Below are 13504 nucleotides of genomic sequence, written 5' to 3' on the forward strand. Positions count from 1 at the left end.
GTCCCTAGAGCCCGGCTCCTGAAGGCAGAAGTCAAGGCTTATTCACCTTTGGGTTCCTGGCTAGCTGTCAAGAAATACTGCTGGATCAATGGACACATGGATGCATGGGCAGTGGAGGGGTAGGGGGTGGGTCAGTGGGTGGTGGAGGGGTGAGGAAGGTTGGGGGATGGGTGGACGGCAGATGAGTGAGGGGATGGATGGAGGGATGGATGAGTAAGGGACGGGTGAGGAGATGGATGGGTGAGTGAGTGGAGGAGTGGGGGATGGGTAGGGCAATGTTTGAGTGGGGAGTGGGTGGGGGAAGGATGGGTGGGGGATGGGTTAGTGGATGGATGGGTTGGGGAAGGGTGAGTGGGGGCATCGGGGGTGGCTGGATGGATGATGATTGAGTGGGGGATGGTGGGGGTGGGTGGGTGGCTGGGGGATAGATGGGAGGATGGATGATGGACCGACTACTGGAGCACTGGACAGATGGATGGAGAGACAGGTGCATAGATATTCTGCAGGGACCAGTGTGCTGAAGGATGTCTGAGAGGATGGACCCGTGAGCAGAGGATGGACCGCTGTCCTGATAGGACGAAGGATGTGTGGATGGATGGAAACAGGCCCAGGGCCTGTGTGCTCTGCATCCCTAGGGAGGGGCCCGCAGATCAGGAGCCCCAACCCACAGTTCCCACAAGCTGTGGCTCCTCGGCCAGGGGCGCTGAATTCAAAGTTGCCACAGGAATCCTGGGCAGAGCACCTCTTGAAGCCTCGCCAGCCGCTGGGGACTCGGTCTTCTGGGCCTCAGTTAGTGCCCTGCCTGGGGACCAGGCCAGGCCTGCAGGCCTCAGAGCAGCCACCACCCAGGGAGGGAGGAGCAGCTCTGGCCTGCCAGCCTCTAACTGTCCACTCACTGCCCAGGCCAGCACCTGCCCAGGCTGGCTCACTCTCCATGCCAGGCCACTGGCGAAGCGGAGTGGGGCTGTGAAAGGTGCCAGGGCCCTTGTGCGGAGCCTAGGTCTGTGTGCCCCAGCCTGCCTCAGTGACCCCCAACGAATTCCCCCCCATCAAAATCACTACAGCTGTAGTCCCAGCTACTTGGGAGGCTGAGGCAGGAGGATTGCTTGAGCACAGAAGTTGGGGGGCTGCAGTGAGCCATGATCTCGCCACTGCACTCAGCCTGGGTAACAAAACGAGACCCTATTCAACAAAAGGAAATAAATGAAAGAAAAATCACTGCCACATTCCTTGTGCTAATAAGACAACCCTAAAGTGCTTTTACAGATGAGGATTAACTGATTTACTTGACATGTTAGTTAGCCAGCCGTTAATGTGTGTGCAGTGCAGGTTAGATCTCACTCACACTCATTCACACAGAAGTACAGGCATGTGTCACCTAACAACCAGGATACGACGGGGATCCTTCCAAGAAATATGTCATCAGGCGATTTCATCGTTGTGCAGACATCATAGAGGGCACGGACGTAAATCTAAATGGCAGAGCCTACAGCACACCTAGGCTATGGGGGAGAGCCTGTGGCTCTTGGGTTACAAACCTGTTCAGCACGTGACTGTACTGAATACTGCAGCAACTGCAACACAGTGGAATTATGTGTGTAGCTAATCCTAGAAAAGGTACAGTAAAAATACGGTATAAAAGATATTTTAAAATGGCACAGGTGTGTAGAGCACTTACCGTGAACGGAGCTTGCAGGACTGGAGTCGCTGTGGGAGAGTCAGTGTGTGGTGAGTGTGAGGGCCTAGGACATTACTGTCCACTCTTTTGTGACTGGCAGTGTAGTAGGTTTGTTTACACCAGCATCACCACAAACAAGGGATGACGTGTTGCACCGTGACATTATAAGAGCTGCAACATCACTAGGCAATGGGAATTTTCAGCTCCTTTGTAATCTTATGGGACCACCTCTGGATATACAGCCTGTCACTGACAAACTTCGTTATACAATGCATGACTGTGTTTTAAACTAACTCACGCAGCTAGGCCACAGCACCACTCTCCTCTGCTCTGCGCCTCCAGAGTGTGTAAGTGCAGACAGGTCACTTGTGCCAGTGTGGGCCTCAGATTCCCTGCTAAATCCAAGATTGAGTCAGATGCACTCCGGGGTCTCTTGGCCCTGAAAGTCTGTGACTTTGCAGCATCTCAGCTGCCGGGGGGCGTGGCTTGGCGGCGGCTGGGGGCCCCTAGGCTATGGGGTGAGACCAGGCCAGGTCGCCAGGCTCCTCAAACCGGGGGAGAGCCCTTCATCCAAGCCCAGCAGCTCCTGCAGAACCTGAGAGCTGTGCCGGGCACACCCGGGAGAGCACATCAGCCAGACTCTGAACTGGGGTCCGGAGCCACCTCCCTCTGAAGGAGCTGCTGATGTGGCTTGGATCTGTGCCCCACCCATGTGTCACGGTCAGGTGTAGCCCTCAGCGTTGGCGGTTTTCTCATGACTGGTTTAGCACCGTCCGCCTCGCGAGTTCTCACCAGCTCGGTCGTTTACAAGCGTGTAGCGCCTCCCGCCTCAGTCTCTTGCTGCTGCCCTGACCGTGTGGCGTGCCTGCTCCCCCTTTGCCTTCTGCCATGATTGTAAGTTTCTGGAGGCCTCCTCAGAAGCTGAGTACAGGCCAACATCGAGCTTCCTGTACAGCCTGAGGGACCGTGAGCCAATTACATTGCTTTTCTTTATAAATTACCCAGCCTTGGGTGCTGTGCAAGAAAGGACTAATACAGCCAGGGACGGTGACCTGCAGGGCCCGGAGAAGCCACAGGTGTGGCCGTCCCCAGCTCGCAGGGCCTTCCAAGTCTGAACCGATAACAGCATTGTGGCAGGTGGAGCACATCTGCCGTTTTCTGCGCAGCTGGGGAGGGAGCAGCTCCTCTTGGAGAGCAAGTGTCTTCGTTTAGGAAAAAGCTCCTTTCTAATTAGCCATTTTAAAGGCACATTTCAACCAGGGGCCAAGGCCACAAAAGAGACATTAGAAACGAACACAATTTAGAGGAAAGCACAGAGGTCAGAGCGAGGAGTTGAGGCAGGAGGTCCCTGAGTGATGCTCCCTTCCACCCCTGCGTCCCCCCCACTTTCATGGGGCGGCCAAAGGACTTGTGTGTCATGTTCCGTTTGATGCTGTTTGCACTACAGTGATCTCAGTGCCTCCATCCCCACCCCAAACGTCTGCAGTGTCTCCCACACACCCAGATGCCTTGTGCCTGTGGATTTATGGGGGAACAGGGGCGGAGTGTCACATCTGAGTCTCTGTGGTTCAGAAATGTGCAAGGACACGTCTCCACCTCAACACTGAAATAACTCAGCCAAAGCAGAGCTCAGAGCCACAGGCGATGTTACAGAAACCTCAGCAAGGGCTGTGGCCTTCCGCAGGACACAGACGTGACCTGGCACTTTTTATGCAGCTGAGGAGCAGGTGACCACAGGCAGAGCGCGCAGCCACCCAGGTTTTCCAGGACCAGCGGGTTTCGCCAGGTGCGGGACTTTCGGGGCTGAAGCCAGGAAAGTTTCCAGCCAACTGGGGAGAGTTGATCACCGTAAACAGCCACCCTGGGTCACATGGGCCCCGGCTGGAGGCCAGACTGGGTCTCTACACACTTCCCCTCAGTCAGCTCTCGCATGAAAGGAATCATGGGGGTGGACACTGTGCCCTCCGCTTCACAGAGGAGGAAACTGAGGCTGAGAGAAGTCCATCAACGTGCACACAACCACACCGCCAGCGAGTGGCAGAGTGAGAATTTGAGCCTGAGGCCCGTGCTCTTCAGCTCTGTGCTTGTCACGTGGTCTCCTGAGGCTCCTTTAAACCGAAACCAACACCCTCAACAGCCTTACTCCGTGCGCTGGGGCAGAGCCTGGCCCAAGAGTCCCCTTGCTTTCCGTAGCCCCTCCCCATTCCCACCAATGCCTTCGCCTTCCTCAGACCACCCCCCGGCTGTAGGTCGCGGTCTCCCTCTGCCACCCTTCCCACGTGTCAGCCCAGCAGAGCCCTGTGGACTTTCACCACACACCCGGCTCTGGATTCAGAAGAATCACAAGTGCTGCCTGGTTCGTGTCCTCAGCCCCTCCCCACTGTGTCCCTGTCCCACACGCCCCGCCCTGACCCTCGGCCAGGCCTGCAGGCAGCACCTCCCTGTCTGCTCCTGGGTCAGGAAACAGCAATGCCCTCCCAGCTTGGGGATTTCCAAGCTGGAAATTCAAACAGCTCAGCACGGAAGAGGCTTCAACAGGGTCAGGTAACGGAAATAACAAGACGATAAATTATTCCAGGGAAAAGGCAATTTTCCTCATACCCTGCCTGACTCCGGGAACACCGTGATCATGGTGGAAACTGGAGGGAAAGAGAAAGGAAGTCCCGCTGCCTGCCGCTGTCAGCGCAGCTCCAGGGGCGAGAGACGGTGAGAGGTCAATCCCGGGCTGGGCCCACCACCGGCCACGAGCAGGCGCGTCCTCCCTGGAGGCCCAGGACCTGCCACCAGCCAGCTGAAGAGGCTGGAGACTCAAGTCCGAAAGCCAACATCCGGAGTCGCACCAATGCATGCTCTCGTCCCAGCTCTGACACATGCCAGCTGTGTGACCTTAGGTAAGGAACTTGACCTCTCTGAGCCTCCTGGACACAGCAGTAGTGAGGGCTGCATGAAATAATGTGGGGCACATGGTCAGGACGGTGCAGCAGTAAATGGCAGCTGCCCACTCCCGGGGTCAGAGGGCTCTCAGGTGCGAGCTGCAGCAGGGCGTGGTGGGAACTGCCATGAGATGCAGTTAGGTGAGGCCACACCACTGCTCATTCTGCAGAGGGTCCAGTCTGACTCCGACCTCCCAGCCGTGCACCCTCTGCTCTCTCCGAGGCTTCCGGATTACGGGAGTTTGTCTCTTGCCTGTTTGTGTTTTGTTGTGGTTTTATGATTGCTTTTTAGCCCGTTTTATGGAAATCTTTCTAAGATGTACCAGGAGCTCCTCCTTTTTCCAGATCAACGTAGAAGTGTCTTGTAAACTCTGATGACTCAGGGTGCTGTGGAAGTGAGGAGACCTCTTTGCCCCCACACTGCCTGACGCCAGCCTATTGGAGCTGCCTCCTTCTCCAGCCCCAGACAGCCCTCCCAGCTTCCTCTTGAATCTGCTGCTGGTTATCCCTGGGGAGACCAAGCCTTGCTGGTGGAGGGGAGATAAACAAGCTCACCAAATCATTATTCTTAATTTGCAGGAAGGCCAAAGCTGTCTCCGAGCCGAGCTCTATTCTAAAGACATTTTTCACTGTTTAAAAGCCTTTGATTCCTTTACTTCCCAGCAACTGGCTGAGTTCCCAGGGCTGAAGTTGCCTTGAAGTTTGACTGCTGAATAAGAAAAAGAGTTTTCCTCTCTTTTGTTGTTAACTCAATCCAGAGTTTGAGCTGGTAGTACAAAGATTTCAAACATACTGAATAGGATTTCTTCAACTAGATTGTTTTGGAAAATACAAATATGAAACCTGGGAAGGACAGATACAAAAGAAAAACAAGTCTCCATTCCAGGCTAAGGTGGATGGAAGGGGGGGTGCCGCAAGGAGGCTCGAACCTGAGACAGTCTGAAAACCAGAAAAACCTCCCCTGCATTTGGGGGCTGGCGTGCAGCTGCTCACATTTTTATCTTGCTAAATTAAGAATATAAAATAGGCCGGGTGCGGTGGCTCAAGCCTGTAATCCCAGCACTTTGGGAGGCCGAGACGGGCGGATCACAAGGTCAGGAGATCGAGACCATCCTGGCTAATACGGTGAAACCCCGTCTCTACTAAAGAATACAAAAAACTAGCCGGGCGACGAGGCGGGCGCCTGTAGTCCCAGCTACTTGGGAGGCGGAGGCAGGAGAATGGCGTGAACCCGGGAGGCGGAGCTTGCAGTGAGCTGAGATCCGGCCACCGCACTCCAGTCTGGGCGACAGAGCCAGACTCCGTCTCAAAAAAAAAAAAAAGACTATAAAATAATAACCATTGGGTAAGATCACCCTTATTTTAGAAAACAAAGGGGAAAAGTCAACAAAAAGGCTGTTTTGTTTTGTTTTAATTAAAGGGATTTAACTTTCTGAAAAACTTCCTACGTTACCCTCTGCTTTTCTTATTTTGTCACGGGTGAGAAAAGCTGTCAGCTTCTCAGCTTCTGTAAACCACCAGGGTAGGACCAACACTTGGAGGCCGGATCCTAGAACGCCTGGGTTCCAGGGTGGGGATCCTGCTGTGAACAGGACATGGACAGACTGATGGAGCTTTGGACAGATGGATGGAGGGACGGTGCATAGATATTCTGCATGGACCAGTGTGCTGAAGGACGTCTGAGAGGATGGACAGAGCTTGGAGGTTCCAGGGTCGGGATCCCGCCGAGGATGCCTGGGTTCCGGGGTCGGGGTCCCGCCGAGGACGCCTAGGTTCCGGGGTCAGGATCGCGCTGTGTTGCGTGAGCTGGGTTCGGGTTCGAGTGTTCTCTGTGCTGATTGTGCGGTCCAAGTTGTGCAGACACACAGCCTGGGTTTGAATCTGGAGTCCATCTCCAGCCACGGGGTCCTGCAGAAGGCCTCCGTGCCTCAGTTTCCCCGTCTGTAAAATGGCAGTGGTTGCCGTGCCCTGCTCGTGGACGTAGGGTGAGGCCCCCTCTCTGGCACTCGTGTCTGCTCACTGGCTGCTGCTGGTGGTTGCTCGTTGGATGTGGCTCCTACAGGCCCTTGCCGGTCTGTGTAGACTCAGAGGAGTTGGGTGGCAGAAAGGAGCTTTGGTGATGGAGGCACCCAGGCCAGGGAGAAGAGATGTGGAGGATTCGACTCCTGGCCGCACGGGGCCGGGCAATCCCCAGAGATCTTGCCCAGCTCCCTCTTCCAGGTCCTGAAATTTTATCTAAGGACCTCAGCAGGCACTTGGGAGCACAAAGAGAGGGTGGTGGAGCATGGGGCCCTCCCAGCTGAGAGTGCCTTTTGGAGAAGGGGTCTGCCCCGATGCAGCATTTCTCAGATCCGGACCCTGACAGATGGGCCACCAGGGGACCCTGGAAGACTGAACTCCCGTCTCCCACCACACACACGCGCACACGTACACACACGCATGAGCACACATACACACTGACATTCTTCTCACCCTGAGTAACACAGGATCTGTGAACACCAATTCTAGTCATTTGAGTGTGTGTACAGCTGTGAGTGCGTGTACAGCTGTGTGTGTACAACTGCATGTACAGTTGTGTGTACAGCTGTGTGTGTACAGTGTGTGCGTGTACAGCTTTGTATGTACAGCTGTGTGTGTACAGCTGTGTGTCTGTACAACTGTGGGTGTGTACAGCTTTGTACAGCTGTGGATGTGCACAGCTGTGTGTGTACAGTTGTGTGTGTGTACAACTTTGTGTACAGCTTTGTGTGTGTGTACAGCTGTGTGTACAGTTGTCTGTGCATGTACAGCTGTGTGTGTGCATGTGCACATGAGCATCTGTGTGTACACGTGTGCCTGTGTGGGTGTGCACCTGTATGTGCCTGTGTGGGTGTGCCTATTAGGGTGTGTACACCTGTGTGGGTGTGCATCTGGAATGGTGTGTGAACACATATGGGGTCAAGTACACATATGCATGTGTGTGCACACACATGTGCAGCCTACACATACAGAGCTGTGCATACACTCAACTGACTAGAGGTGGTGTTCAGAGATCCTGTGTTGCACGTGTATGTATGTAAGTATCTGTGGATATAGGCTGAGCATAAAAGAATTCAAAAGTTTGTTCTGGCTGGGTGCGGTGTCTCATGCCTGTAATCCCAGCACTTTGGGAGACTGGGACGGTGGATCACTTGAGGTCAGGAATTTGAGACCAGCCTGGCCAACACGGAGAAACCCTGTCTCTGCTAAAAATATGAACAATTAGCTGGGCGTGGTGGCGGGCGCCTGTAATCCCAACTACTCAGGAGGCTGGGGCGGGAGAATCACTTGAACCCAGGAGGTGGAGGTTGCAGTGAGCCGAGATCGCACCACTGCACTCCAGCCTGGGCGACAGAGCCTGACTCTGTATTAAAAAAAAAAAAAAAAAAAAAAAGCATTTTCTGACGTCTCTCTCTCCCGCTTTCCACCCATCCTCCTCTTTTCTGTCTTATATTCCTTTACTGTAATGAAAAAAAGGAAAGGCAGCTGAGGAGACCAGCAAAGCGCCAGCGAGCTTGAAGTCACGTAGACCTAGATTCAAACCCCAGCTCTGTTATTCTCTGTCCAGTGATACTGAGCAAGTCACTTAACCCCTCCAAGCCTCGGTTTCTCATTCATACCGTGGGATAAAAACATTTGCCTGACATAGCACACGACAGTAAGAGTGCATGAATGCAGAGTGGGTGGCTGTGTAGTGGGTGGCTAAGGGCTGACTCTGGGGTCAGACTGGGTTTGCAGCCTGTTCTGTGAGTTTCTAACAGGGTGGCCGTGGACAGTTGGTTGCCCCCTCTGTGCCTCCGTGTCATCCGAAGACCGTCACTTGAGGAGGTGCTATGAGGAGTGAATGTGGTGGCGTATTTAACACTCCACAGCAGTTCTTGGCACATAGCAGGAGCTTTATAAGGGGCAGTTATTAAAATGTGTATCAAAAGCACTGAGGGAAAAAAAGAGAGAAAGCAAAAAAGCATTTAGACTTTTTTCTTTTTGGAGACAGGATCTTGCTCTGTCGCCCAAAGCCGGAGTGCAGTGGCGAGATCCTAACTCACTACGTGCTGGAACTCCTGGGCTCAAGCAATCCTCCCACCTCAGCCTCCCAAGTAGCTGGAACTGCAGGTGCAGCCACTGTGTCCAGGTAATGTTTGAAAAAAAATATTTTGTAGAGAAAGGATCTCACTGTGTTGCCCAGGCTGGTCTGGAACTCCTGGCCTCTCAAAATCCTTTCATCCTGCCTTCCCAAAGCGCTGGGATTACAGGCATGAGCCACCATGCCCAGCCTATTTAGAGTTTTTAGGAGGGATGGAAATGTTCTAAAATTGGATTGTGCTGGTGGTTGCACAACTCTTTAAATTTACTAAAAATCATTAAATTGTGCACTTGAAATGGTTGAATTTTATGGTGTATAAATTATGCCTCCATAAAGCTGTTTTTTAAAAAGCACTTAGAGTTAGTGAAAAAGCAACTTGCAGAATAATATACACACTATTGTTGTCATTTACGGAAAGTTTTAAACTATGTAAAACAATACTTCTCTAATACAAATATATGTAGTAAAAATATCAAATGTAGCCTGGAATGATATATGTAGATTTCATAATTATGCTTGCTCCCTGGGGTGGGGTTGAGACACAAGAAGGGAATTTTTATCTGTAGTGTTTTATTGTATTTATATTTGTAAAAGACCAGGAAAGCACCACGTGCAATGGTGTCACGTGAAGTCACAATATAAAAGAGGCAAAGCCAGGCACAATGGCGTGGCCTTGCGGTCTCAGCTACTCGGGAGGCTAAGGCAGGAGGATCGTTTGTGTCCAGGAGTTCAAGTCCCGTCTGGGCAATATAGCAAGTCTCCATCTCTAAAAAATAAATAATCATGGGGACAGGGAGAGGTGCCTAATGGGAGAAAGCCATGCTGGGGTGGGGAAGGCTGGCAACTTCTTGCTTCGTGACTTGGGTGCTGATTATGCTGATGTCTCTTTGTAACTAATCATTTGAGGCAATTGTGTTTTATGCAGTTTTATGTGCTATCGTTCACAATCTTATGAGTTCAAAAATCTCAGGCTGGGAATGGTGGCTCCCATCTGTAATCCCAGCACTTTCGGAGGCTAACGGGGGAGGATGACTCTAGCCCAGCAGTTTGAGAGCAGCCTGGGCAACGTGGCAAAACCCTGTCTCTGCAAAAACAAATACAAACAAATTAGCCGGTTGTGGTGGCATGTGCCTGTAGTCCCAGTTACTCAGGGGGCTGAGGTGGGAGGATCACTTGAGCTCGGGAGGTGGAGGCTGCAGTGAACCGTGATTGTGCCACTGCACTGCAGCCTGGGCGACAGAGCAAGATTCTGACTCTTAAGGAAAAGCAAACCAAACCAAACCCTCCATAAAAAATGAAAATGTTAGTTTGGGTGGATATGTTTTGGAATTTGTTATGTTATTTTCTACAGTCTTGTGTAATAAAATTCAAAATAATGAAAACAAAATGATGGCCTGCCTTGCAGGTTGGGGTGGGGGCTGTGAGGTGTTTGGGATGACACACGGAAGTGCCTGGGGAAAGGGAGGGAGGCTTCCCCGCCCTCCTCAACTAGGGGAGCCCGAGATGTGGCTGCCTCCAATCCCCAGAGGAGCAACCTGCCCTCCCAGGCTCCCGGATGCCAGCAGAGGCTTGGCAAAGGGCCTCAGACAGCCTCCCTGATTTACGAGGCTCTCCACGTTCCCGCTAGTGGATGGCCCTCCGCTCGCCCTCCCTCCTCCCTCTAAACGCTGCTGTATCCAAGGCCACAGGCCCAGAGTGGGAGCCGCACAGGCAGGGAGGAGCCGGGCTGGCCTCCCTCCTCCTCCCACCCAGCTGCCCCGTCACCCAGTGGTCTCCCCCGCGGCTGCCTCCCTTCCGCCTCCGTGAATTGAGTGCTTGTCCGCCAGGAGCCAGGCACCCGGCTGGGTCTCTGCCTCCAGGGAGCCTTGCAGACCAGAAACGGCAGGACCGGAACACCGCTGCTTTCCACGTTCCCCAGGCCTCTCTAGGAGTTGGCCTCGAGTGAGACCTTCAGTGGGAATGAGCGCCCCATGGGATGGTTTGGTGCCAGAATATTCCAAGAGGAGGCCCCGGCCAGTGCAAAGGCCCTGAGGGACGGGGGACTGTGAGCCTGGGCAGGGGTGAAAGTGGGGAGGGTAGGATGAAAGCACTGAAATGGGTTCTTCCTGAGTACTAAGAACTTTCTACCAAGGCCCTGTGGGAGGGGATGAGCCACAGTCACCGCTGGGGCTGCGGGAAGCCAGGTGGGGCAGGAACTGTCACCCCGCTGGCCGCACTGGGGTAGACTTGGAGCCCTGAGCTAGAACCCCAGAGGGAGCTGGGAGCCCTGGCCCTGCCTCATAGTTGCTCTATGACCTTGGACAGCTCAGGCCACCTCTCAGCCTCCGTTTCCACATTCACAAAGCTGGTGAAAGCTCTGCCGGAACCCCCGCTTCAGAATACTGGGCCCTACCCTGGGCCTGAAGCCTGGGCTCCCTGGGAATGGGTCCTGGGAATCTCCCACAGGGTCCCGAGGCAATCAGGTTGGACCCCATAGCTCAAGGGCCACAAAGATGGTGATCTTCCATGCAGGTCCTCAAGAAACTCAGCACTGCCAGGGAGACACCCCTGACCAGTAATCACCAAGTGTGATAAGGCCCGTAAGGGTGGCACAGATGTGGCCATGCCAGGGGACCGTCATGGGAAGCTCGTCTGCATTGGCTTCACGGAGGAGGCAACACCTGCGTAGTGTGTTGAGGGCAGCGTAGGAGTGTGCCCGGTGGTCAAGGGTGAATGAGGGAGCCCAGCAGGCAGGGCGGCCCGAGCAGAAGCGTGGTGGCTGGAGCTCACTGGTGTGTTTGGGCGCTGGGCTGTGGTGGGGGTGGGGAGATGGGGGTACTGAATGTGTTATACAGACGCTTCATCCCTGAGTCTTGGACTCAATGCAGACAGCAAAGGGCTCCCCGCACTGACCCATAAGGCAGGTGGAGCCCACAGCATTAGTGGCATCCAGGGGAGTGTGATAGGAGGGTGACCAGGTGCCAAGCCCAAGGGACAGGTGCAACAGGAGCCACTGGGCCTCCACCCTCTGCCCCGTAGGGCCCCTTCACACCAAGAGCTCCAGCCAGGCTCAACCACAAGCACCCTCCAGCCAGGCTCAACCACCCTCCTCCCCAAGCCCGGCCTCAGCACGTGCTGTACCCCCTGCCCAGACCCCTTCCTCCTTCCTGCAGCTCTTTGCTGGGCGAACCTTTTCTCAGCCTTCAGGTTTCAGGGCTGGGGCCAACACAGTGCCTCAGTTCTTGCCTCAGGGCAGAAGAGAGATAAGGGAGACAGCAGGTGGGGCTGCAGAGACAGGGGCTGCCATGTGGTTAACGTGATGCAGACCCCTAGCCCTCTGAGGAAGGCTGGGCGTGAGCCTGAAGGCCAGGCCTTGTAGGGAGTCTGGGACCCCGGGTCATTGTCCTGTGGGTTCGAGGGAGCAGAGGACTGGCCTAGCACTGGCAGGTGCCACCGAGGATGGTAAACAAAGCTCAGCTCAGCTCGCCCTCCCTACTCACCAGCGAAGAACTATGCTCTGCCACCTACAGCCTTAACATGTTGGCATGTCCCGTCCCGGGGGCAGGGGAACAGGTGACTGTCACAGGCCAGGGGTAGGTGGCAATGGTCAAGGGTGTCACTTCTGGAGCCGGACTGCCAAGCCTCAGGCCAGCCTGCCTCTTTCTGGTTATGAGACCTTGGCCATTTGCTTAACCCTCACTGACTTAACACAGCCTATTCTACTGTAATAATTATGTATTTATTTCAATGTGCCATCGAGAGACACAATCAGCACATCAATTCCATCATAGATATTATTGTTAGAACAAAGTTAACCTGGGTATTTAAGGGTTTTTAAGTAAGTCTGTTTAAAGAAAAGTACTAAGTAATAATAGTGCAGGTTCCAGGTGGGAAGCTGATTTGTAAGTGATGAAAGTGAAGGTAATGCCAGCTGAGGTTTTCCTTGGACCCAATAGTCTTCGAACTGTTCCCCAGACCCTGGGAGCCCCAGAAGGTTCCAGGCAGGCAGAGATGCACAGACTGGGGGCTGGGAGACCAGGGAGCATGAGGAAGCTGCTCACCCCTGTGGACTAAGCGCTCCCCCCAGTGCAATTAAAATTTGTTTATTGTGAGCTTATTTTTTCCTGCTCTTTTTATTGTGGTAAAAGACATAACCTAAGATATATCATTCTAACCATTTTTCTTTTCTTTTCCTTTCTTTCTTTCTTTTTTCTTTTCTTTTCTTTTTTTTTTTTGAGATAGGGTCTTGCTCTGTCACCCAGGCTGGTATACAATGGTGCAATAATGGCTCAATGCAACCTCAATCTCCCTGGTTCAAGGGATCCTCCCACTTCCTCCCGAGTAGCTGGGACTACAGGTACATGCTACCATACCCCACTACTTTTTTAAAAAATGTTTTGTAGTGATGGAGTCTCACTGTGTTGCCCAGGTTGGTCTCGAATTCCTGGCCTCCTCCCACCTCGGCTTCCCAAAGTGCTGGGATTACAGGTGTGAGCCACTGTGCTTGGTCTTGTCTTTTTTCTTTTCTTTTATTCCTTTTCTTTTTTTCTTTCTTCTTTCTTTTTCTCTCTCTCTTCTTTCTTTCTTTTTCTTTTTCTTTTTCTCTCTCTCTTTCTTTCTTCTTCTTTCCTTCTTTTCTCTGTTTTTGAGACAGGGTCTCACTGTGTTGCCCAGACTGGAGGGCAGTGCTGAGAATATGACTCACTGCAGCCTCCACCTCCTAGGCTCAAGCAATCCTCCTGCCTCAGCCTTCCGAGTAGCTGGGGCCACAGGATGTGGGCCACTGCACCCGGCTAATTTTTAAAAAACATT

This window comes from Trachypithecus francoisi, unplaced genomic scaffold (assembly GCF_009764315.1).
Source record: "Trachypithecus francoisi isolate TF-2019V2 unplaced genomic scaffold, Tfra_2.0 Lachesis_group20, whole genome shotgun sequence".
Lineage (NCBI taxonomy): Eukaryota > Metazoa > Chordata > Mammalia > Primates > Cercopithecidae > Trachypithecus > Trachypithecus francoisi.